Raw genomic sequence first — 23,600 nt, 5'->3', positions numbered from 1 at the left:
TTTGGTCATTTCTTTAAATGCTAAGTTACATCTACCTTACCACATAGCCTAGTTTTATTCACAGAGTGCAAATGCAATGTCGTTGTCCCGTATGAACGTGTGTTAAAGGAAACCCATCCGCTAGCCTCCCAACGAGAAAACCGACTAGCCTACTACGCTACTACAGCTTACTACAGCCCATTCAAAGGTCTGTTTTTTCATAGAGCTGCCCGCACGGTCGTGTACAAACGTTTCCACGGCAGGTAGGTCATGTCGCTCCGAGTATAAGCATTTCCCCATCCGCTAGCCTCCCAACGAGAAGATCGACTAACCTACTACGCTACTACAGCTTACTACAGCCCATTCAAAGGTCTGTTTGCCGGCGAATTCGTGATGTCTTACATGATACCCCGTCCCTGGCACTCACACAAGGACGGGGCACTCGGGTGATATACAATATACAAATATACAAAGCATTTGAGATGAAAGCTTGTTCATTTCTGACAGGATAAGACATGAAAGACGCCAATCTAGACCGCAATCTATGCCGCAAAGTAAATATAAAGTACCTTCGGCATACATTTAGCAATCGAGGCCGCAATCGAGGCCGCGAAGTAAAAAAAGTACCTTCGATCTATACCTTCGGAATACATTTAGCAATCGAGGCGGCCTTCGAGGCCGCAAATTAAAAAAGTACCTTTGATCGATCCCACCTGATATACAAAGCATTTGAGATGAAAACTTGTTCATGTCTGACAGGATAAGACAGGAAGTGTCGGCATCCTAGCGATTGTCGGACTTAAGACCTGAGTACTACGGTCGCCAATCTAGACCGCAATCTATGCCGCAAAGTAAAAAAAAAAAGTACCTTCGATCTATACCTTCGGCATACATTTAGCAATCGAGGCCGCAATCGAGGCCGCAAAGTAAAAAAGTACCTGATATACAAAGCATTTGAGATGAAAGCTTGTTCATGTCTGACAGGATAAGACAGGAACGACGCCAATCTAGACCGCAATCTATGCCGCAAAGTAAATAAAAAGTACCTTCGGCATACATTTAGCAATCGAGGCCGCAATCGAGGCCGCAAAGTAAAAAAAGTACCTTCGATCTATACCTTCGGCATACATTTAGCAATCGAGGCGGCAATCGAGGCCGCAAAGTAAAAAAAAGTACCTTCGATTGATCTAACCTGATATACAAAGCATTTGAGATGAAAGCTTGTTCATGTCTGACAGCATAAGACAGGAAAGTTTCGGCATCCTAGCGATTGTCGGACTTAAGACCTGAGTACTACGGTCGCCAATCTAGACCGCAATCTATGCCGCAAAGTAAAAAAAAAAGTACCTTCGATCTATACCTTCGGCATACATTTAGCAATCGAGGCCGCAATCGAGGCCGCAAAGTAAAAAAGGTACCTTCGATCGATCCCACCTGATATACAAAGCATTTGAGATGAAAGCTTGTTCATGTCTGACAGGATAAGACAGGAAAGTTTCGGCATTCTAGCGATTGTCGGACTTAAGACCTGAGTACTACGGTCGCCAATCTAGATCGCAATCTATGCCGCAAAGTAAATAAAAAGTACCTTCGGCATACATTTAGCAATCGAGGCCGCGATCGAGGCCGGAAAGGGAAAAAAAGTACCTTCGATCTATACCTTCGGCATACATTTAGCAATCGAGGCCACAATCGAGGCCGCAAAGTAAAAAAGCACCTTCGATCGATCCAACCTGGTATACAAAGCATTTGAGATGAAAGCTTGTTCATGTCTGACAGGATAAGACAGGAAAGTTTCGGCATCCTAACGATTGTCGGACTTAAGACCTGAGTACTACGGTCGCCAATCTAGACCGCAATCTATGCCGCAAAGTAAATAAAAAGTACCTTCGATCTATACCTTCGGCATACATTTAGCAATCGAGGCCACAATCGAGGCCGCAAAGTAAAAAAAGCACCTTCGATCAATCAAACCTGATATACAAAGCATTTGAGATGAAAGCTTGTTCATGTCTGACAGGATAAGACAGGAAAGTCGCCAATCTAGACCGCAATCTAGGCCGCAAAGTAAATAAAAGTAAAATAGATGAAAGCTCGTTCATGTCTGACAGGATAAGACAGGAAAGTTTCGGCATCTAGCGATTGTCGGACTTAAGACCTGAGTAATACGGTCGCCAATCTAGATCGCAATCTATGCCGCAAAGTAAATAAAAAGTACCTTCGGCATACATTTAGCAATCGAGGCCGCGATCGAGGCCGGAAAGGAAAAAAAAAGTACCTTCGATCTATACCTTCGGCATACATTAAGCAATCGAGGCGGCAATCGAGGCCGCAAATTAAAAAAGTACCTTCGATCGATCCCACCTGATATACAAAGCATTTGAGATGAAAGCTTGTTCATGTCTGACAAGATAAGACAGGAAAGTTTCGGCATCTTAGCGATTGTCGGACTTAAGACCTGAGTACTACGGTCGCCAATCTAGACCGCAATCTATGCCGCAATGTAAAGAAAAAAGTACCTTCGATCTTTACCTTCGGCATACATTTAGCAATCGAGGCCGCAATCGAGGCCGCAAAGTAAAAAAAGTACCTTCGATCTATACCTTCGGCATACATTTAGCAATCGAGGCCGCAATCGAGGCCGCAATCGAGGCCGCAAAGTAAAAAAGTACCTGATATACAAAGCATTTGAGATGAAAGCTTGTTCATGTCTGACAGGATAAGACAGGAAAGACGCCAATCTAGACCGCAATCTATGCCGCAAAGTAAATATAAAGTACCTTCGGCATACATTTAGCAATCGAGGCCGCAATCGAGGCCGCGAAGTAAAAAGACCTTCGATCTATACCTTCGGCATACATTTAGCAATCGAGGCGGCCATCGAGGCCGCAAATTAAAAAAGTACCTTCGATCGATCCCACCTGATATACAAAGCATTTGAGATGAAAGCTTGTTCATGTCTGACAGGATAAGACAGGAAGTGTCGGCATCCTAGCGATTGTCGGACTTAAGACCTGAGTACTACGGTCGCCAATCTAGACCGCAATCTATGCCGCAAAGTAAAAAAAAAAGTACCTTCGATCTATACCTTCGGCATACATTTAGCAATCGAGGCCGCAATCGAGGCCGCGAAGTAAAAAAGTACCTAATATACAAAGCATTTGAGATGAAAGCTTGTTCATGTCTGACAGGATAAGACAGGAAAGACGCCAATCTAGACCGCAATCTATGCCGCAAAGTAAATATAAAGTACCTTCGGCATACATTTAGCAATCGAGGCCGCAATCGAGGCCGCGAAGTAAAAAGACCTTCGATCTATACCTTCGGCATACATTTAGCAATCGAGGCGGCCATCGAGGCCGCAAATTAAAAAAGTACCTTCGATCGATCCCACCTGATATACAAAGCATTTGAGATGAAAGCTTGTTCATGTCTGACAGGATAAGACAGGAAGTGTCGGCATCCTAGCGATTGTCGGACTTAAGACCTGAGTACTACGGTCGCCAATCTAGACCGCAATCTATGCCGCAAAGTAAAAAAAAAAGTACCTTCGATCTATACCTTCGGCATACATTTAGCAATCGAGGCCGCAATCGAGGCCGCGAAGTAAAAAAGTACCTAATATACAAAGCATTTGAGATGAAAGCTTGTTCATGTCTGACAGGATAAGACAGGAAAGACGCCAATCTAGACCGCAATCTATGCCGCAAAGTAAATAAAAAGTACCTTCGGTCTATACCTTCGGCATACATTTAGCAATCGAGGCCGCAATCGAGGCCGCAAAGTAAAAAAAACACCTTCGATCGATCAAACCTGATATACAAAGCATTTGAGATGAAAGCTTGTTCATGTCTGACAGGATAAGACAGGAAAGTCGCCAATCTAGACCGCAATCTAGGCCGCAAAGTAAATAAAAGTAAAATAGATGAAAGCTCGTTCATGTCTGACAGGATAAGACAGGAAAGTTTCGGCATCTAGCGATTGTCGGACTTAAGACCTGAGTAAAACGGTCGCCAATCTAGATCGCAATCTATGCCGCAAAGTAAATAAAAAGTACCTTCGGCTTACATTTAGCAATCGAGGCCGCGATCGAGGCCGGAAAGGAAAAAAAAAGTACCTTCGATCTATACCTTCGGCATAAATTTAGCAATCGAGGCGGCAATCGAGGCCGCAAATTAAAAAAGTACCTTCGATCGATCCCACCTGATATACAAAGCATTTGAGATGAAAGCTTGTTCATGTCTGACAAGATAAGACAGGAAAGTTTCGGCATCTTAGCGATTGTCGGACTTAAGACCTGAGTACTACGGTCGCCAATCTAGACCGCAATCTATGCCGCAATGTAAAGAAAAAATTACCTTCGATCTATACCTTCGGCATACATTTAGCAATCGAGGCCGCAATCGAGGCCGCAAAGTAAAAAAAGTACCTTCGATCTATACCTTCGGCATACATTTAGCAATCGAGGCGGCCATCGAGGCCGCAAATTAAAAAAGTACCTTAGATCGATCCCACCTGATATACAAAGCATTTGAGATGAAAGCTTGTTCATGTCTGACAGGATAAGACAGGAAGTGTCGGCATCCTAGCGATTGTCGGACTTAAGACCTGAGTACTACGGTCGCCAATCTAGACCGCAATCTATGCCGCAAAGTAAAAAAAAAAGTACCTTCGATCTATACCTTCGGCATACATTTAGCAATCGAGGCCGCAATCGAGGCCGCGAAGTAAAAAAGTACCTAATATACAAAGCATTTGAGATGAAAGCTTGTTCATGTCTGACAGGATAAGACAGGAAAGACGCAAATCTAGACCGCAATCTATGCCGCAAAGTAAATAAAAAGTACCTTCGGCATACATTTAGCAATCGAGGCCGCAATCGAGGCCGCAAAGTAAAAAAAGTACCTTCGATCTCTACCTTCGGCATACATTAAGCAATCAAGGTGGCAATCGAGGCCGCAAAGTAAAAAAAAGTACCTTCGATCGATCCCACCTGATATACAAAGCATTTGAGATGAAAGCTTATTCATGTCTGACAGGATAAGACAGGAAAGTTTCGGCATCCTAGCGATTGTCGGACTTAAGACCTGAGTACTACGGTCGCCAATCTAGACCGCAATCTATGCCGCAAAGTATAAAAAAAAGTACCTTCGATCTATACCTTCGGCATACATTTAGCAATCGAGGCCGCAATCGAGGCCGCAATCGAGGCCGCAAAGTAAAAAAAGTACCTTCGATCGATCCGAACTGATTTACAAAGCATTTGAGAAGAAAGCTTGTTCTTATCTGACAAGATAAGACAGGAAAGTCGCCAATCTAGACCGCAATCTAGGCCGCAAAGTAAATAAAAGTAAAATAGATGAAAGCTTGTTCATGTCTGACAGGATAAGACAGGAAAGTTTCGGTATCCTAGCGATTGTCGGACTTAAGACCTGAGTACTACGGTCGCCAATCTAGATCGCAATCTATGCCGCAAAAGTAAATAAAAAGTACCTTCGTTATACATTTAGCAATCGAGGCCGCGATCAAGGCCGGAAAGGAAATAAAAAAGTACCTTCGATCTATACCTTCGGCATACATTTAGCAATCGAGGCCACAATCGAGGCCGCAAAGTAAAAAAAACACCTTCGATCGATCAAACCTGATATACAAAGCATTTGAGATGAAAGCTTGTTCATGTCTGACAGGATAAGACAGGAAAGTCGCCAATCTAGACCGCAATCTAGGCCGCAAAGTAAATAAAAGTAAAATAGATGAAAGCTCGTTCATGTCTGACAGGATAAGACAGGAAAGTTTCGGCATCTAGCGATTGTCGGACTTAAGACCTGAGTAATACGGTCGCCAATCTAGACCGCAATCTATGCCGCAAAGTAAATAAAAAGTACCTTCGGCATACATTTAGCAATCGAGGCCGCGAACGAGGCCGGAAAGGAAAAAAAAAGTACCTTCGATCTATACCTTCGGCATACATTTAGCAATCGAGGCGGCAATCGAGGCCGCAAATTAAAAAAGTACCTTAGATCGATCCCACCTGATATACAAAGCATTTGAGATGAAAGCTTGTTCATGTCTGACAGGATAAGACAGGAAGTGTCGGCATCCTAGCGATTGTCGGACTTAAGACCTGAGTACTACGGTCGCCAATCTAGACCGCAATCTATGCCGCAAAGTAAAAAAAAAAGTACCTTCGATCTATACCTTCGGCATACATTTAGCAATCGAGGCCGCAATCGAGGCCGCGAAGTAAAAAAGTACCTAATATACAAAGCATTTGAGATGAAAGCTTGTTCATGTCTGACAGGATAAGACAGGAAAGACGCCAATCTAGACCGCAATCTATGCCGCAAAGTAAATAAAAAGTACCTTCGGCATACATTTAGCAATCGAGGCCGCAATCGAGGCCGCAAAGTAAAAAAAGTACCTTCGATCTCTACCTTCGGCATACATTAAGCAATCAAGGTGGCAATCGAGGCCGCAAAGTAAAAAAAAAGTACCTTCGATCGATCCCACCTGATATACAAAGCATTTGAGATGAAAGCTTATTCATGTCTGACAGGATAAGACAGGAAAGTTTCGGCATCCTAGCGATTGTCGGACTTAAGACCTGAGTACTACGGTCGCCAATCTAGACCGCAATCTATGCCGCAAAGTATAAAAAAAAGTACCTTCGATCTATACCTTCGGCATACATTTAGCAATCGAGGCCGCAATCGAGGCCGCAATCGAGGCCGCAAAGTAAAAAAAGTACCTTCGATCGATCCGAACTGATTTACAAAGCATTTGAGAAGAAAGCTTGTTCATATCTGACAAGATAAGACAGGAAAGTCGCCAATCTAGACCGCAATCTAGGCCGCAAAGTAAATAAAAGTAAAATAGATGAAAGCTTGTTCATGTCTGACAGGATAAGACAGGAAAGTTTCGGTATCCTAGCGATTGTCGGACTTAAGACCTGAGTACTACGGTCGCCAATCTAGATCGCAATCTATGCCGCAAAGTAAATAAAAAGTACCTTCGTTATACATTTAGCAATCGAGGCCGCGATCAAGGCCGGAAAGGAAATAAAAAAGTACCTTCGATCTATACCTTCGGCATACATTTAGCAATCGAGGCCACAATCGAGGCCGCAAAGTAAAAAAGCACCTTCGATCGATCAAACCTGATATACAAAGCATTTGAGATGAAAGCTTGTTCATGTCTAACAGGATAAGACAGGAAAGACGTCAATCTAGACCGCAATCTATGCCGCAAAGTAAATATAAAGTACCTTCGGCATACATTTAGCAATCGAGGCCGCAATCGAGGCCGCAAAGTAAAAAAAGTACCTTCGATCGATCCCACCTGATATACAAAGCATTTGAGATGAAAGCTTGCTCATGTCTGACAGGATAAGACAAGAAAGTTTCGGCATCCTAGCGATTGTCGGACTTAAGACCTGAGTACTACGGTCGCCAATCTAGACCGCAATCTATGCCGCAAAGTAAAAAAAAAAGTACCTTCGATCTATACCTTCGGCATACATTTAGCAATCGAGGCCGCAATCGAGGCCGCGAAGTAAAAAAGTACCTAATATACAAAGCATTTGAGATGAAAGCTTGTTCATGTCTGACAGGATAAGACAGGAAAGACGCCAATCTAGACCGCAATCTATGCCGCAAAGTAAATAAAAAGTACCTTCGGTCTATACCTTCGGCATACATTTAGCAATCGAGGCCGCAATCGAGGCCGCAAAGTAAAAAAAACACCTTCGATCGATCAAACCTGATATACAAAGCATTTGAGATGAAAGCTTGTTCATGTCTGACAGGATAAGACAGGAAAGTCGCCAATCTAGACCGCAATCTAGGCCGCAAAGTAAATAAAAGTAAAATAGATGAAAGCTCGTTCATGTCTGACAGGATAAGACAGGAAAGTTTCGGCATCTAGCGATTGTCGGACTTAAGACCTGAGTAATACGGTCGCCAATCTAGACCGCAATCTATGCCGCAAAGTAAATAAAAAGTACCTTCGGCATACATTTAGCAATCGAGGCCGCGAACGAGGCCGGAAAGGAAAAAAAAAGTACCTTCGATCTATACCTTCGGCATACATTTAGCAATCGAGGCGGCAATCGAGGCCGCAAATTAAAAAAGTACCTTAGATCGATCCCACCTGATATACAAAGCATTTGAGATGAAAGCTTGTTCATGTCTGACAGGATAAGACAGGAAGTGTCGGCATCCTAGCGATTGTCGGACTTAAGACCTGAGTACTACGGTCGCCAATCTAGACCGCAATCTATGCCGCAAAGTAAAAAAAAAAGTACCTTCGATCTATACCTTCGGCATACATTTAGCAATCGAGGCCGCAATCGAGGCCGCGAAGTAAAAAAGTACCTAATATACAAAGCATTTGAGATGAAAGCTTGTTCATGTCTGACAGGATAAGACAGGAAAGACGCCAATCTAGACCGCAATCTATGCCGCAAAGTAAATAAAAAGTACCTTCGGCATACATTTAGCAATCGAGGCCGCAATCGAGGCCGCAAAGTAAAAAAAGTACCTTCGATCTCTACCTTCGGCATACATTAAGCAATCAAGGTGGCAATCGAGGCCGCAAAGTAAAAAAAAGTACCTTCGATCGATCCCACCTGATATACAAAGCATTTGAGATGAAAGCTTATTCATGTCTGACAGGATAAGACAGGAAAGTTTCGGCATCCTAGCGATTGTCGGACTTAAGACCTGAGTACTACGGTCGCCAATCTAGACCGCAATCTATGCCGCAAAGTATAAAAAAAAGTACCTTCGATCTATACCTTCGGCATACATTTAGCAATCGAGGCCGCAATCGAGGCCGCAATCGAGGCCGCAAAGTAAAAAAAGTACCTTCGATCGATCCGAACTGATTTACAAAGCATTTGAGAAGAAAGCTTGTTCATATCTGACAAGATAAGACAGGAAAGTCGCCAATCTAGACCGCAATCTAGGCCGCAAAGTAAATAAAAGTAAAATAGATGAAAGCTTGTTCATGTCTGACAGGATAAGACAGGAAAGTTTCGGTATCCTAGCGATTGTCGGACTTAAGACCTGAGTACTACGGTCGCCAATCTAGATCGCAATCTATGCCGCAAAGTAAATAAAAAGTACCTTCGTTATACATTTAGCAATCGAGGCCGCGATCAAGGCCGGAAAGGAAATAAAAAAGTACCTTCGATCTATACCTTCGGCATACATTTAGCAATCGAGGCCACAATCGAGGCCGCAAAGTAAAAAAGCACCTTCGATCGATCAAACCTGATATACAAAGCATTTGAGATGAAAGCTTGTTCATGTCTAACAGGATAAGACAGGAAAGACGTCAATCTAGACCGCAATCTATGCCGCAAAGTAAATAAAAAGTACCTTCGGCATACATTTAGCAATCGAGGCCGCAATCGAGGCCGCAAAGTAAAAAAAGTACCTTCGATCGATCCCACCTGATATACAAAGCATTTGAGATGAAAGCTTGCTCATGTCTGACAGGATAAGACAAGAAAGTTTCGGCATCCTAGCGATTGTCGGACTTAAGACCTGAGTACTACGGTCGCCAATCTAGACCGCAATCTATGCCGCAAAGTAAAAAAAAAAGTACCTTCGATCTATACCTTCGGCATACATTTAGCAATCGAGGCCGCAATCGAGGCCGCGAAGTAAAAAAGTACCTAATATACAAAGCATTTGAGATGAAAGCTTGTTCATGTCTGACAGGATAAGACAGGAAAGACGCCAATCTAGACCGCAATCTATGCCGCAAAGTAAATAAAAAGTACCTTCGGCATACATTTAGCAATCGAGGCCGCAATCGAGGCCGCAAAGTAAAAAAAGTACCTTCGATCTCTACCTTCGGCATACATTAAGCAATCAAGGTGGCAATCGAGGCCGCAAAGTAAAAAAAAGTACCTTCGATCGATCCCACCTGATATACAAAGCATTTGAGATGAAAGCTTATTCATGTCTGACAGGATAAGACAGGAAAGTTTCGGCATCCTAGCGATTGTCGGACTTAAGACCTGAGTACTACGGTCGCCAATCTAGACCGCAATCTATGCCGCAAAGTATAAAAAAAAGTACCTTCGATCTATACCTTCGGCATACATTTAGCAATCGAGGCCGCAATCGAGGCCGCAATCGAGGCCGCAAAGTAAAAAAAGTACCTTCGATCGATCCGAACTGATTTACAAAGCATTTGAGAAGAAAGCTTGTTCATATCTGACAAGATAAGACAGGAAAGTCGCCAATCTAGACCGCAATCTAGGCCGCAAAGTAAATAAAAGTAAAATAGATGAAAGCTTGTTCATGTCTGACAGGATAAGACAGGAAAGTTTCGGTATCCTAGCGATTGTCGGACTTAAGACCTGAGTACTACGGTCGCCAATCTAGATCGCAATCTATGCCGCAAAGTAAATAAAAAGTAGGGTCTCACTAAATACCGAAACCAACCGAAAACAACCGAAAACAACCGAAAACAACCGAAAACAACCGAAAACAACCGAAAACAACCGAAAACAACCGAAAACAACAAACTCACTAAATACCGAAAACAACCGAAAACAACCGAAAACAACCGAAAACAACCGAAAACAACAAAATCACTAAATACCGAAAACAACCGAAAAAAACCCGGAAAAAACGAAAACAACTGAAAGCAACCGAAAACAACTGAAAGCAACCAAAAACAACCGAAAACATCCGAACAGAGCCAAAAACAACCCGAAAACCTACAACAAGTGGTTATGGGTGTTGATATTTCTTGTTACATTTGCCAATAAGGTTTTATCCTTTAATCTGCATGGCAGTAACCCTAAACGTCTATATATAATAAATGGAGGTATAAGGTCTGCGAACCCTTATTGGTCTAGTCTATCGTTGGTGACGTAAGTCACGCAACGCTGTGGTTTTCTTCGAGCAGACAGAAAATAAGATGGGTATTTTATAGTCGTTTGATATGCAAAGATGTAAATGTTTTACAATATGCAATGGAGTCAACTATCATCTACGGTGGACAATTATGTGGAAGCATTACTGTGCCTTATTACTTGTACTGTAATGCTGTAAGGAACACTTGATATTCATTGTACTGTACCTTTATTACAAAGGTTATGAACAGAACAAACTACGAGAACCAGATAGCTGCGAGCTTTGGTTCCCACTTTGAAAACAATGGAATATTGAAGTGCACCAGCATCTTGTATTTTAAGTCAGTGACAATCTTTCGACAAATAATAACAGCATCATCTTCTCCCTAAGATAGGACATCATGATGTGATGAGACATTGATGTGACTATTTTGGGTTGTTTTCGAGTTGTTTACGGTTGATTTCGGTTGTATTCAAGTTGTTTTCGGTTGCTTTCCAGTTGTTTTCGGTTATTTTCAGTTGTTTTTTGGTTGTTTTCAAGTTTTGGGTTTTTTCGGTAATTAGTGATTTGGTTGTTTTCGGTTGTTTTCGGTTGTTTTCGGTTGTTTTCGGTTGTTTTCGAGTTGTTTTCGGTTGTTTTCGGTTGTTTTCGGTTGTTTTCGGTTGTTTTCGGTTGTTTTCGGTTGTTTTCGGTATTTAGTGAGACCGAAAAAGTACCTTCGTTATACATTTAGCAATCGAGGCCGCGATCAAGGCCGGAAAGGAAATAAAAAAGTACCTTCGATCTATACCTTCGGCATACATTTAGCAATCGAGGCCACAATCGAGGCCGCAAAGTAAAAAAGCACCTTCGATCGATCAAACCTGATATACAAAGCATTTGAGATGAAAGCTTGTTCATGTCTAACAGGATAAGACAGGAAAGACGTCAATCTAGACCGCAATCTATGCCGCAAAGTAAATAAAAAGTACCTTCGGCATACATTTAGCAATCGAGGCCGCAATCGAGGCCGCAAAGTAAAAAAAGTACCTTCGATCGATCCCACCTGATATACAAAGCATTTTAGATGAAAGCTTGCTCATGTCTGACAGGATAAGTCAAGAAAGTTTCGGCATCCTAGCGATTGTCGGACTTAAGACCTGAGTACTACGTACGGTCGCCAATCTAGACCGAAATCTATGCCGCAAAGTAAATAAAAAGTACCTTCGATCTATACCTTCGGCATATATTTAGCAATCGAGGCCGCAATCGAGGCCGCAATCGAGGCCGCAATCGAGGCCGCAAAGTAAAAAAAGTACCTTCGATCGATCCCACCTGATATACAAAGCATTTGAGATGAAAGCTTATTCATGTCTGACAGGATAAGACAGGAAAGTTTCGGCATCCTAGCGATTGTCGGACTTAAGACCTGAGTACTACGGTCGCCAATCTAGACCGCAATCTATGCCGCAAAGTAAATAAAAAGTACCTTCGATCTATACCTTCGGCATACATTTAGCAATCGAGGCCGCAATCGAGGCCGCAAAGTAAAAAAAGTACCTTCGATCGATCCCACCTGATATACAAAGCATTTGAGATGAAAGCTTGTTCATGTCTGACAGGATAAGACAGGAAAGTTTCGGCATCCTAGCGATTGTCGGACTTAAGACCTGAGGACTACGGTCGCCAATCTAGACCGCAATCTATGCCGCAAAGTAAATATAAAGTACCTTCGGCATACATTTAGCAATCGAGGCCGCGATCGAGGCCGCAAAGTAAAAAAAGTACCTTCAATCTATACCTTCGGCATGCATTTAGCAATCGAGGCCTCAATCGAGGCCGCAAAGTAAAAAAAAAATACCTTCGGCATACATTTAGCAATCGAGGCGGCAATCGAGGCCGCAAAGTAAAAAAAAGTACCTTCGATCGATCCAACCTGATATACAAAGCATTTGAGATGAAAGCTTGTTCATGTCTGACAGGATAAGACAGGAAAGTTTCGGCATCCTAGCGATTGTCGGACTTAAGACCTTTGTACTACGGTCGCCAATCTAGACCGCAATCTATGCCGCAAAGTAAAAAAAAAAGTACCTTCGATCTATACCTTCGGCATACATTTAGCAATCGAGGCCACAATCTATGCCGCAAAGTAAAAAAAAAGTACCTTCGATCTATACCTTTGGCATACATTTTGCAATCGAGGCCGCAATCGAGGCCGCAAAATAAAAAAAGCACCTTAGATCGATCCCACCTGATATACAAAGCAATTGAGATGAAAGCTTGTTCATGTCTGACAGGATAAGACAGGAAAGACGTAATCTATGCCGCAAAGTAAATAAAAAGTACCTTCGGCATACATTTAGCAATCGAGGCCGCAATCGAGGCCGCAAAGTAAAAAAAGTACCTTCGATCGATCCCACCTGATATACAAAGCATTTGAGATGAAAGCTTGCTCATGTCTGACAGGATAAGACAAGAAAGTTTCGGCATCCTAGCGATTGTCGGACTTAAGACCTGAGTACTACGGTCGCCAATCTAGACCGCAGTCTATGCCGCAAAGTAAATAAAAAGTACCTTCGATCTATACCTTCGGCATACATTTAGCAATCGAGGCCGCAATCGAGGCCGCAATCGAGGCCGCAAAGTAAAAAAAGTACCTTCGATCGATCCCACCTGATATACAAAGCATTTGAGATGAAAGCTTGTTCATGTCTGACAGGATAAGACAGGAAAGTTTCGGCATCCTAGCGATTGTCGGACTTAAGACCTGAGTACTACGGTCGCCAATCTAGACCGCAATCTCTGCCGCAAAGTAAAAAAAAAGTACCTTCGATCTATACCTTCGGCATACATTTAGCAATCGAGGCGGCCATCGAGGCCGCAAATTAAAAAAAGTACCTTCGATCGATCCCACCTGATATACAAAGCATTTGAGATGAAAGCTTGTTCATGTCTGGCAGGATAAGACAGGAAAGTTTCGGCATCCTAGCGATTGTCGGACTTAAGACCTGAGTACTACGGTCGCCAATCTAGACCGCAATCTATGCCGCAAAGTAAATAAAAAGTACCTTCGGCATACATTTAGCAATCGAGGCCGCAATCGAGGCCGCAAAGTAAAAAAAGTACCTTCGATCGATCCCACCTGATATACAAAGCATTTGAGATAAAAGCTTGTTCATGTCTGACAGGATAAGACAGGAAAGTTTCGGCATCCTAGCGATTGTCGGACTTAAGACCTGAGGACTACGGTCGCCAATCTAGACAGCAATCTATGCCGCAAAGTAAATATATAAAGTACCTTCGGCATACATTTAGCAATCGAGGCCGCGATCGAGGCTGCAAAGTAAAAAAAGTACCTTCGATCTATACCTTCGGCATACATTTAGCAATCGAGGCCGCAATCGAGGCCGCAAAGTAAAAAAAAAATACCTTCGGCATACATTTAGCAATCGAGGCCGCAATCGAGGCCGCAAAGAAAAAAAAGTACCTTCGATCGATCCAACCTGATATACAAAGCATTTGAGATGAAAGCTTGTTCATGTCTGACAGGATAAGACAGGAAAGTTTCGGCATCCTAGCGATTGTCGGACTTAAGACCTGAGTACTACGGTCGCCAATCTAGACCGCAATCTATGCCGCAAAGTAAAAAAAAAAGTAACTTCGATCTATACCTTCGGTATACATTTAGCAATCGAGGCCGCAATCGAGGCCGCAAAGTAAAAAAAGTACCTTCGATCGATCCCACCTGATATACAAAGCATTTGAGATGAAAGCTTGTTCATGTCTGACAGGAAAGTTTCGGCATCCTAGCGATTGTCGGCCTTAAGACCTGAGTACTACGGTCGCCAATCTAGACCGCAATCTATGCCGCAAAGTAAAAAAAAGTACCTTCGATCTATACCTTTTGGCATACAATTAGCAATCGAGGCCGCAATCGAGGCCGCAAAGTAAAAAAAGTACCTTCGATCGATCCCACCTGATATAGCGATATCCTAGCGATTGTCGGACTTAAGACCTGAGGACTACGGTTGCCAATCTAGACCGCAATCTATGCCGCAAAGTAAATATTAAGTACCTTCGGCATACATTTAGCAATCGAGGCCGCAATCGAGGCCGCAAAGTAAAAAAAGTACCTTCCATCTATACCTTCGGCATACATTTAGCAATCGAGGCCGCAATCGAGGCCGCAAAGTAAAAAAACATACCTTCGGCATACATTTGGCAATCGAGGCCGCAATCGAGGCCGCAATGTAAAAAAAGTACCTTCGATCGATCCCAGCTGATATACAAAGCATTTGAGATGAAAGCTTGTTCATGTCTGACATGATAAGACAGGAAAGTTTCGGCATCCTAGCGATTGTCGGACTTAAGACCTGAGGACTACGGTCGCCAATCTAGACCGCAATCTATGCCGCAAAGTAAATATAAAGTACTTTCGGCATACATTTAGCAATCGAGGCCGCGATCGAGGCCGCAAAGTAAAAAAAGTACTTTCGTTCTATACCTTCGGCATACATTTAGCAATCGAGGCCGCAATCGAGGCCGCAAAGTAAAAAAAAAATACCTTCGGCATACATTTAGCAATCGAGGCCGTAATCGAGGACGCAAAGTAAAAAAAAAGTACCTTCGATCGATCCCACCTGATATACAAAGCATTTGAGATGAAAGCTTGTTCATGTCTGACTGGATAAGACAGGAAAGTTTCGGCATCCTAGCGATTGTCGGACTTAAGACCTGAGTACTACGGTCGCCAATCTAGACCGCAATCTATGCCGCAAAGTAAATAAAAAGTACCTTCGGCATACATTTAGCAATCGAGGCCGCAATCGAAGCCGCAAAGTAAAAAAAGTACATTCGATCGATCTCACCTGATATACAAAGCATTTGAGATGAAAGCTTGTTCATGTCTGACAGGATAAGACAGGAAAGTTTCGGCATCCTAGCGATTGTCGGACTTAAGACCTGAGTACTACGGTCGCCAATCTAGACCGCAATCTATGCCGCAAAGTAGAAAAAAAGGACCTTCGATCTATACCTTCGGCATACATTTAGCAATCGAGGCCGCAATCGAGGCCGCAAAGTAAAAAAAGTACCTTCGATCGATCCCAGCTGATATACAAAGCATTTGAGATGAAAGCTTGTTCATGTCTGACAGGATAAGACAGGGAAGTTTCGGCATCCTAGCGATTGTCGGACTTAAGACCTGAGGACTACGGTCGCCAATCTAGACCGCAATCTATGCCGCAAAGTAAAAAAAAAAGTAACTTCGATCTATACCTTCGGTATACATTTAGCAATCGAGGCCGCAATCGAGGCCGCAAAGTAAAAAAAGTACCTTCGATCGATCCCACCTGATATACAAAGCATTTGAGATGAAAGCTTGTTCATGTCTGACAGGAAAGTTTCGGCATCCTAGCGATTGTCGGCCTTAAGACCTGAGTACTACGGTCGCCAATCTAGACCGCAATCTATGCCGCAAAGTAAAAAAAAGTACCTTCGATCTATACCTTTTGGCATACAATTAGCAATCGAGGCCGCAATCGAGGCCGCAAAGTAAAAAAAGTACCTTCGATCGATCCCACCTGATATAGCGATATCCTAGCGATTGTCGGACTTAAGACCTGAGGACTACGGTTGCCAATCTAGACCGCAATCTATGCCGCAAAGTAAATATTAAGTACCTTCGGCATACATTTAGCAATCGAGGCCGCAATCGAGGCCGCAAAGTAAAAAAAGTACCTTCCATCTATACCTTCGGCATACATTTAGCAATCGAGGCCGCAATCGAGGCCGCAAAGTAAAAAAACATACCTTCGGCATACATTTGGCAATCGAGGCCGCAATCGAGGCCGCAATGTAAAAAAAGTACCTTCGATCGATCCCAGCTGATATACAAAGCATTTGAGATGAAAGCTTGTTCATGTCTGACAGGATAAGACAGGAAAGTTTCGGCATCCTAGCGATTGTCGGACTTAAGACCTGAGGACTACGGTCGCCAATCTAGACCGCAATCTATGCCGCAAAGTAAATATAAAGTACTTTCGGCATACATTTAGCAATCGAGGCCGCGATCGAGGCCGCAAAGTAGAAAAAAAGTACTTTCGATCTATACCTTCGGCATACATTTAGCAATCGAGGCCGCAATCGAGGCCGCAAAGTAAAAAAAAAATACCTTCGGCATACATTTAGCAATCGAGGCCGTAATCGAGGACGCAAAGTAAAAAAAAAGTACCTTCGATCGATCCCACCTGATATACAAAGCATTTGAGATGAAAGCTTGTTCATGTCTGACTGGATAAGACAGGAAAGTTTCGGCATCCTAGCGATTGTCGGACTTAAGACCTGAGTACTACGGTCGCCAATCTAGACCGCAATCTATGCCGCAAAGTAAATAAAAAGTACCTTCGGCATACATTTAGCAATCGAGGCCGCAATCGAAGCCGCAAAGTAAAAAAAGTACATTCGATCGATCTCACCTGATATACAAAGCATTTGAGATGAAAGCTTGTTCATGTCTGACAGGATAAGACAGGAAAGTTTCGGCATCCTAGCGATTGTCGGACTTAAGACCTGAGTACTACGGTCGCCAATCTAGACCGCAATCTATGCCGCAAAGTAGAAAAAAAGGACCTTCGATCTATACCTTCGGCATACATTTAGCAATCGAGGCCGCAATCGAGGCCGCAAAGTAAAAAAAGTACCTTCGATCGATCCCAGCTGATATACAAAGCATTTGAGATGAAAGCTTGTTCATGTCTGACAGGATAAGACAGGGAAGTTTCGGCATCCTAGCGATTGTCGGACTTAAGACCTGAGGACTACGGTCGCCAATCTAGACCGCAATCTATGCCGCAAAGTAAACATAAAGTACCTTCGGCATACATTTAGCAATCGAGGCCGCGATAGAGGCCGCAAAGTAAAAAACGTACCTTCGATCAATACCTTCGTCATACATTTAGCAATCGAGGCCGCAATCGAGGCCGCAAAGTAAAAAAAAATACCTTCGGCATACATTTAGCAATCGAGGCCGCAATCGAGGCCGCAAAGTAAAAAAAAATACCTTCGGCATACATTTAGCAATCGAGGTAGCAATCTATGCCGCAAAGTAAAAAAAAAAGTACCTTCGATCTATACCTTCGGCATACATTTTGCAATCGAGGCCGCAATCGAGGCCGCAGAGTAAAAAAAGTACCTTCGATCGATCCCACCTGATATACAAAGCATTTGAGCTGAAAGCTTGTTCATGTCTGACAGGATAAGATAGGAAAATTTCGGCATCCTAGCGATTGTCGGACTTAAGACCTGAGGACTACGGTCGCCAATCTAGACCGCAATCTATGCCGCAAAGTAAATATAAAGTACCTTCGGCATACATTTAGCAATCGAGGCCGCGATCGAGGCCGCAAAGTAAAAAAAGTACCTTCGATCTATACCTTCAGAATACATTTAGCAATTGAGGCGGCAATCGAGGCCGCAAAGTAAAAAAACTACCTTCGATCGATCCCACCTGATATACAAAGCATTTGAGATGAAAGCTTGTTCATGTCTGACAGGATAAGACAGGAAAGTTTCGGCATCCTAGCGATTGTCGGACTTAAGACCTGAGTACTACGGTCACCAATCTAGACCGCAATCTATGCCGCAAAGTAAAAAAAAGTACCTTCGATCTATACCTTCGGCATACATTTAGCAATCGAGGCCGCAATCGAGGCCGCCAAGTAAAAAAAGTACCTTCGATCGATCCAACCTGATATACAAAGCATTTGAGATGAAAGCTTGTTCATGTCTGACAGGATAAGACAGGGAAGTTTCGGCATCCTAGCGATTGTCGGACTTAAGACCTGAGGACTACGGTCGCCAATCTAGACCGCAATCTATGCCGCAAAGTAAATATAAAGTACCTTCGGCATACATTTAGCAATCGAGGCCGCGATAGAGGCCGCAAAGTAAAAAAAGTACCTTCGATCAATACCTTCGTCTTACATTTAGCAATCGAGGCCGCAATCGAGGCCGCAAAGTAAAAAAAAATACCTTCGGCATACATTTAGCAATCGAGGCCGCAATCGAGGCCGCAAAGTAAAAAAAAATACCTTCGGCATACATTTAGCAATCGAGGTAGCAATCTATGCCGCAAAGTAAAAAAAAAAGTACCTTCGATCTATACCTTCGGCATACATTTTGCAATCGAGGCCGCAATCGAGGCCGCAGAGTAAAAAAAGTACCTTCGATCGATCCCACCTGATATACAAAGCATTTGAGCTGAAAGCTTGTTCATGTCTGACAGGATAAGATAGGAAAGTTTCGGCATCCTAGCGATTGTCGGACTTAAGACCTGAGGACTACGGTCGCCAATCTAGACCGCAATCTATGCCGCAAAGTAAATATAAAGTACCTTCGGCATACATTTAGCAATCGAGGCCGCGATCGAGGCCGCAAAGTAAAAAAAGTACCTTCGATCTATACCTTCAGAATACATTTAGCAATCGCGGCCGCAATCGAGGCCGCAAAGTAAAAAAAAAAATACCTTCGGCATACATTTAGCAATTGAGGCGGCAATCGAGGCCGCAAAGTAAAAAAACTACCTTCGATCGATCTCACCTGATATACAAAGCATTTGAGATGAAAGCTTGTTCATGTCTGACAGGATAAGACAGGAAAGTTTCGGCATCCTAGCGATTGTCGGACTTAAGACCTGAGTACTACGGTCACCAATCTAGACCGCAATCTATGCCGCAAAGTAAAAAAAAGTACCTTCGATCTATACCTTCGGCATACATTTAGCAATCGAGGCCGCAATCGAGGCCGCCAAGTAAAAAAAGTACCTTCGATCGATCCAACCTGATATACAAAGCATTTGAGATGAAAGCTTGTTCATGTCTGACTGGATAAGACAGGAAAGTTTCGGCATCCTAGCGATTGTCGGACTTAAGACCTGAGTACTACGGTCGCCAATCTAGACCGCAATCTATGCCGCAAAGTAAATAAAAAGTACCTTCGGCATACATTTAGCAATCGAGGCCGCAATCGAAGCCGCAAAGTAAAAAAAGTACATTCGATCGATCTCACCTGATATACAAAGCATTTGAGATGAAAGCTTGTTCATGTCTGACAGGATAAGACAGGAAAGTTTCGGCATCCTAGCGATTGTCGGACTTAAGACCTGAGTACTACGGTCGCCAATCTAGACCGCAATCTATGCCGCAAAGTAGAAAAAAAGGACCTTCGATCTATACCTTCGGCATACATTTAGCAATCGAGGCCGCAATCGAGGCCGCAAAGTAAAAAAAGTACCTTCGATCGATCCCAGCTGATATACAAAGCATTTGAGATGAAAGCTTGTTCATGTCTGACAGGATAAGACAGGGAAGTTTCGGCATTCGGGATTGTCGGACTTAAGACCTGAGGACTACGGTCGCCAATCTAGACCGCAATCTATGCCGCAAAGTAAATATAAAGTACCTTCGGCATACATTTAGCAATCGAGGCCGCGATAGAGGCCGCAAAGTAAAAAAAGTACCTTCGATCAATACCTTCGTCATACATTTAGCAATCGAGGCCGCAATCGAGGCCGCAAAGTAAAAAAAAATACCTTCGGCATACATTTAGCAATCGAGGCCGCAATCGAGGCCGCAAAGTAAAAAAAAATACCTTCGGCATACATTTAGCAATCGAGGTAGCAATCTATGCCGCAAAGTAAAAAAAAAAGTACCTTCGATCTATACCTTCGGCATACATTTTGCAATCGAGGCCGCAATCGAGGCCGCAGAGTAAAAAAAGTACCTTCGATCGATCCCACCTGACATACAAAGCATTTGAGCTGAAAGCTTGTTCATGTCTGACAGGATAAGATAGGAAAGTTTCGGCATCCTAGCGATTGTCGGACTTAAGACCTGAGGACTACGGTCGCCAATCTAGACCGCAATCTATGCCGCAAAGTAAATATAAAGTACCTTCGGCATACATTTAGCAATCGAGGCCGCGATCGAGGCCGCAAAGTAAAAAAAGTACCTTCGATCTATACCTTCAGAATACATTTAGCAATCGCGGCCGCAATCGAGGCCGCAAAGTAAAAAAAAAAATACCTTCGGCATACATTTAGCAATTGAGGCGGCAATCGAGGCCGCAAAGTAAAAAAACTACCTTCGATCGATCCCACCTGATATACAAAGCATTTGAGATGAAAGCTTGTTCATGTCTAACAGGATAAGACAGGAAAGTTTCGGCATCCTAGCGATTGTCGGACTTAAGACCTGAGTACTACGGTCACCAATCTAGACCGCAATCTATGCCGCAAAGTAAAAAAAAGTACCTTCGATCTATACCTTCGGCATACATTTAGCAATCGAGGCCGCAATCGAGGCCGCCAAGTAAAAAAAGTACCTTCGATCGATCCAACCTGATATACAAAGCATTTGAGATGAAAGCTTGACAGGATAAGACAGGAAAGTTTCGGCATCCTAGCGATTGTCGGACTTAAGACCTGAGGACTACGGTCGCCAATCTAGACCGCAATCTATCCCGCAAATTAAATATAAAGTACCTTTGGCATACATTTAGCAATCGAGGCCGCAATCGAGGCCGCCAAGTAAAAAAAGTACCTTCGATCTTTACCTTCGGCATACATTTAGCAATCGAGGCCGCAATCGAGGCCGCAAAGTAAAAAAAAATACCTTCGGCATACATTTAGCAATCGAGGCCGCAATCGAGGCCGCAAAGTAAAAAAAAAGTACCTTCGATCGATCCAACCTGATATACAAAGCATTTGAGATGAAAGCTTGTTCATGTCTGACAGGATAAGACAGGAAAGTTTCGGCATCCTAGCGATTGTCGGACTTAAGACATGAATACTACGGTCGCCAATCTAGACCGCAATCTATGCCGCAAAGGAAAAAAAAAAGTACCTTCGATCTATACCTTCGGCATACATTTTGCAATCGAGGCCGCAATCGAGGCCGCAGAGTAGAAAAAGTACCTTCGATCGATCCCACCTGATATACAAAGCATTTGAGCTAAAAGCTTGTTCATGTCTGACAGGATAAGATAGGAAAGTTTCGGCATCCTAGCGATTGTCGGACTTAAGACCTGAGGACTACGGTCGCCAATCTAGACCGCAATCTATGCCGCAAAATAAATATAAAGTACCTTCGGCATACATTTAGCAATCGAGGCCGCGATCGAGGCCGCAAAGTAAAAAAAGTACCTTCGATCTATACCTTCAGAATACATTTAGCAATCGCGGCCGCAATCGAGGCCGCAAAGTAAAAAAAAAAATACCTTCGGCATACATTTAGCAATTGAGGCGGCAATCGAGGCCGCAAAGTAAAAAAACTACCTTCGATCGATCCCACCTGATATACAAAGCATTTGAGATGAAAGCTTGTTCATGTCTGACAGGATAAGACAGGAAAGTTTCGGCATCCTAGCGATTGTCGGACTTAAGACCTGAGTACTACGGTCACCAATCTAGACCGCAATCTATGCCGCAAAGTAAAAAAAAGTACCTTCGATCTATACCTTCGGCATACATTTAGCAATCGAGGCCGCAATCGAGGCCGCCAAGTAAAAAAAGTACCTTCGATCGATCCAACCTGATATACAAAGCATTTGAGATGAAAGCTTGACAGGATAAGACAGGAAAGTTTCGGCATCCTAGCGATTGTCGGACTTAAGACCTGAGGACTACGGTCGCCAATCTAGACCGCAATCTATCCCGCAAATTAAATATAAAGTACCTTTGGCATACATTTAGCAATCGAGGCCGCGATCGAGGCCGCCAAGTAAAAAAAGTACCTTCGATCTTTACCTTCGGCATACATTTAGCAATCGAGGCCGCAACCGAGGCCGCAAAGTAAAAAAAAATACCTTCGGCATACATTTAGCAATCGAGGCCGCAATCGAGGCCGCAAAGTAAAAAAAAAGTACCTTCGATCGATCCAACCTGATATACAAAGCATTTGAGATGAAAGCTTGTTCATGTCTGACAGGATAAGACAGGAAAGTTTCGGCATCCTAGCGATTGTCGGACTTAAGACATGAATACTACGGTCGCCAATCTAGACCGCAATCTATGCCGCAAAGGAAAAAAAAAAGTACCTTCGATCTATACCTTCGGCATACATTTAGCAATCGAGGCCGCAATCGAGGCCGCAAAGTAAAAAAAATACCTTAAATCGATCCAACCTGATATACGAAGCATTTGAGATGAAAGCTTGTTCATGTCTGACAGGATAAGACAGGAAAGACGCCAATATAGACCGCAATATATGCCGCAAAGTAAAAAAAAGTACCTTCAGCATACATTTAGCAATCGAGGCGGCAATCGAGGCCGCAAAGTAAAAAAAGTACCTTCGATCGATCCCACCTGATATACAAAGCATTTGAGATGAAAGCTTGTTCATGTCTGACAGGATAAGACAGGAAAGTTTCGGCATCCTAGCGATTGTCGGACTTAAGACCTGAGTACTACGGTCGCCAATCTAGACCGCAATCTATGCCGCAAAGTAAAAAAAAGTACCTTCGATCTATACCTTCGGCATACATTTTGCAATCGATGCCGCAATCGAGGCCGCAAAGTAAAAAAAGTACCTTCGATCGATCCCACCTGATATACAAAGCATTTGAGATGAAAGGTTGTTCATGTCTGACAGGATAAGACAAGAAAGTTTCGGCATCCTAGCGATTGTCGGACTTAAGACCTGTGTACTACGGTCGCCAATCTAGACCGCAATCTATGCCGCAAAGTAAAAAAAAGTACCTTCGATCTATACC

General features: G+C 43.2%; 1 long non-coding RNA gene across 2 annotated transcripts in view; it reads right to left on the bottom strand.

Moving 5' to 3' along the window:
* LOC136448165 (uncharacterized) overlaps positions 1-23,600 on the bottom strand; it is an 82,364-nt gene that overhangs the window by 40,109 nt on the left and 18,655 nt on the right. The gene's annotated exons all lie outside the window — the stretch shown is intronic.

Source organism: Branchiostoma lanceolatum, chromosome 14, assembly GCF_035083965.1.
Source record: "Branchiostoma lanceolatum isolate klBraLanc5 chromosome 14, klBraLanc5.hap2, whole genome shotgun sequence".
Classification (NCBI taxonomy): domain Eukaryota; kingdom Metazoa; phylum Chordata; class Leptocardii; order Amphioxiformes; family Branchiostomatidae; genus Branchiostoma; species Branchiostoma lanceolatum.
This window is presented reverse-complemented; position numbering and strand designations above follow the sequence as displayed.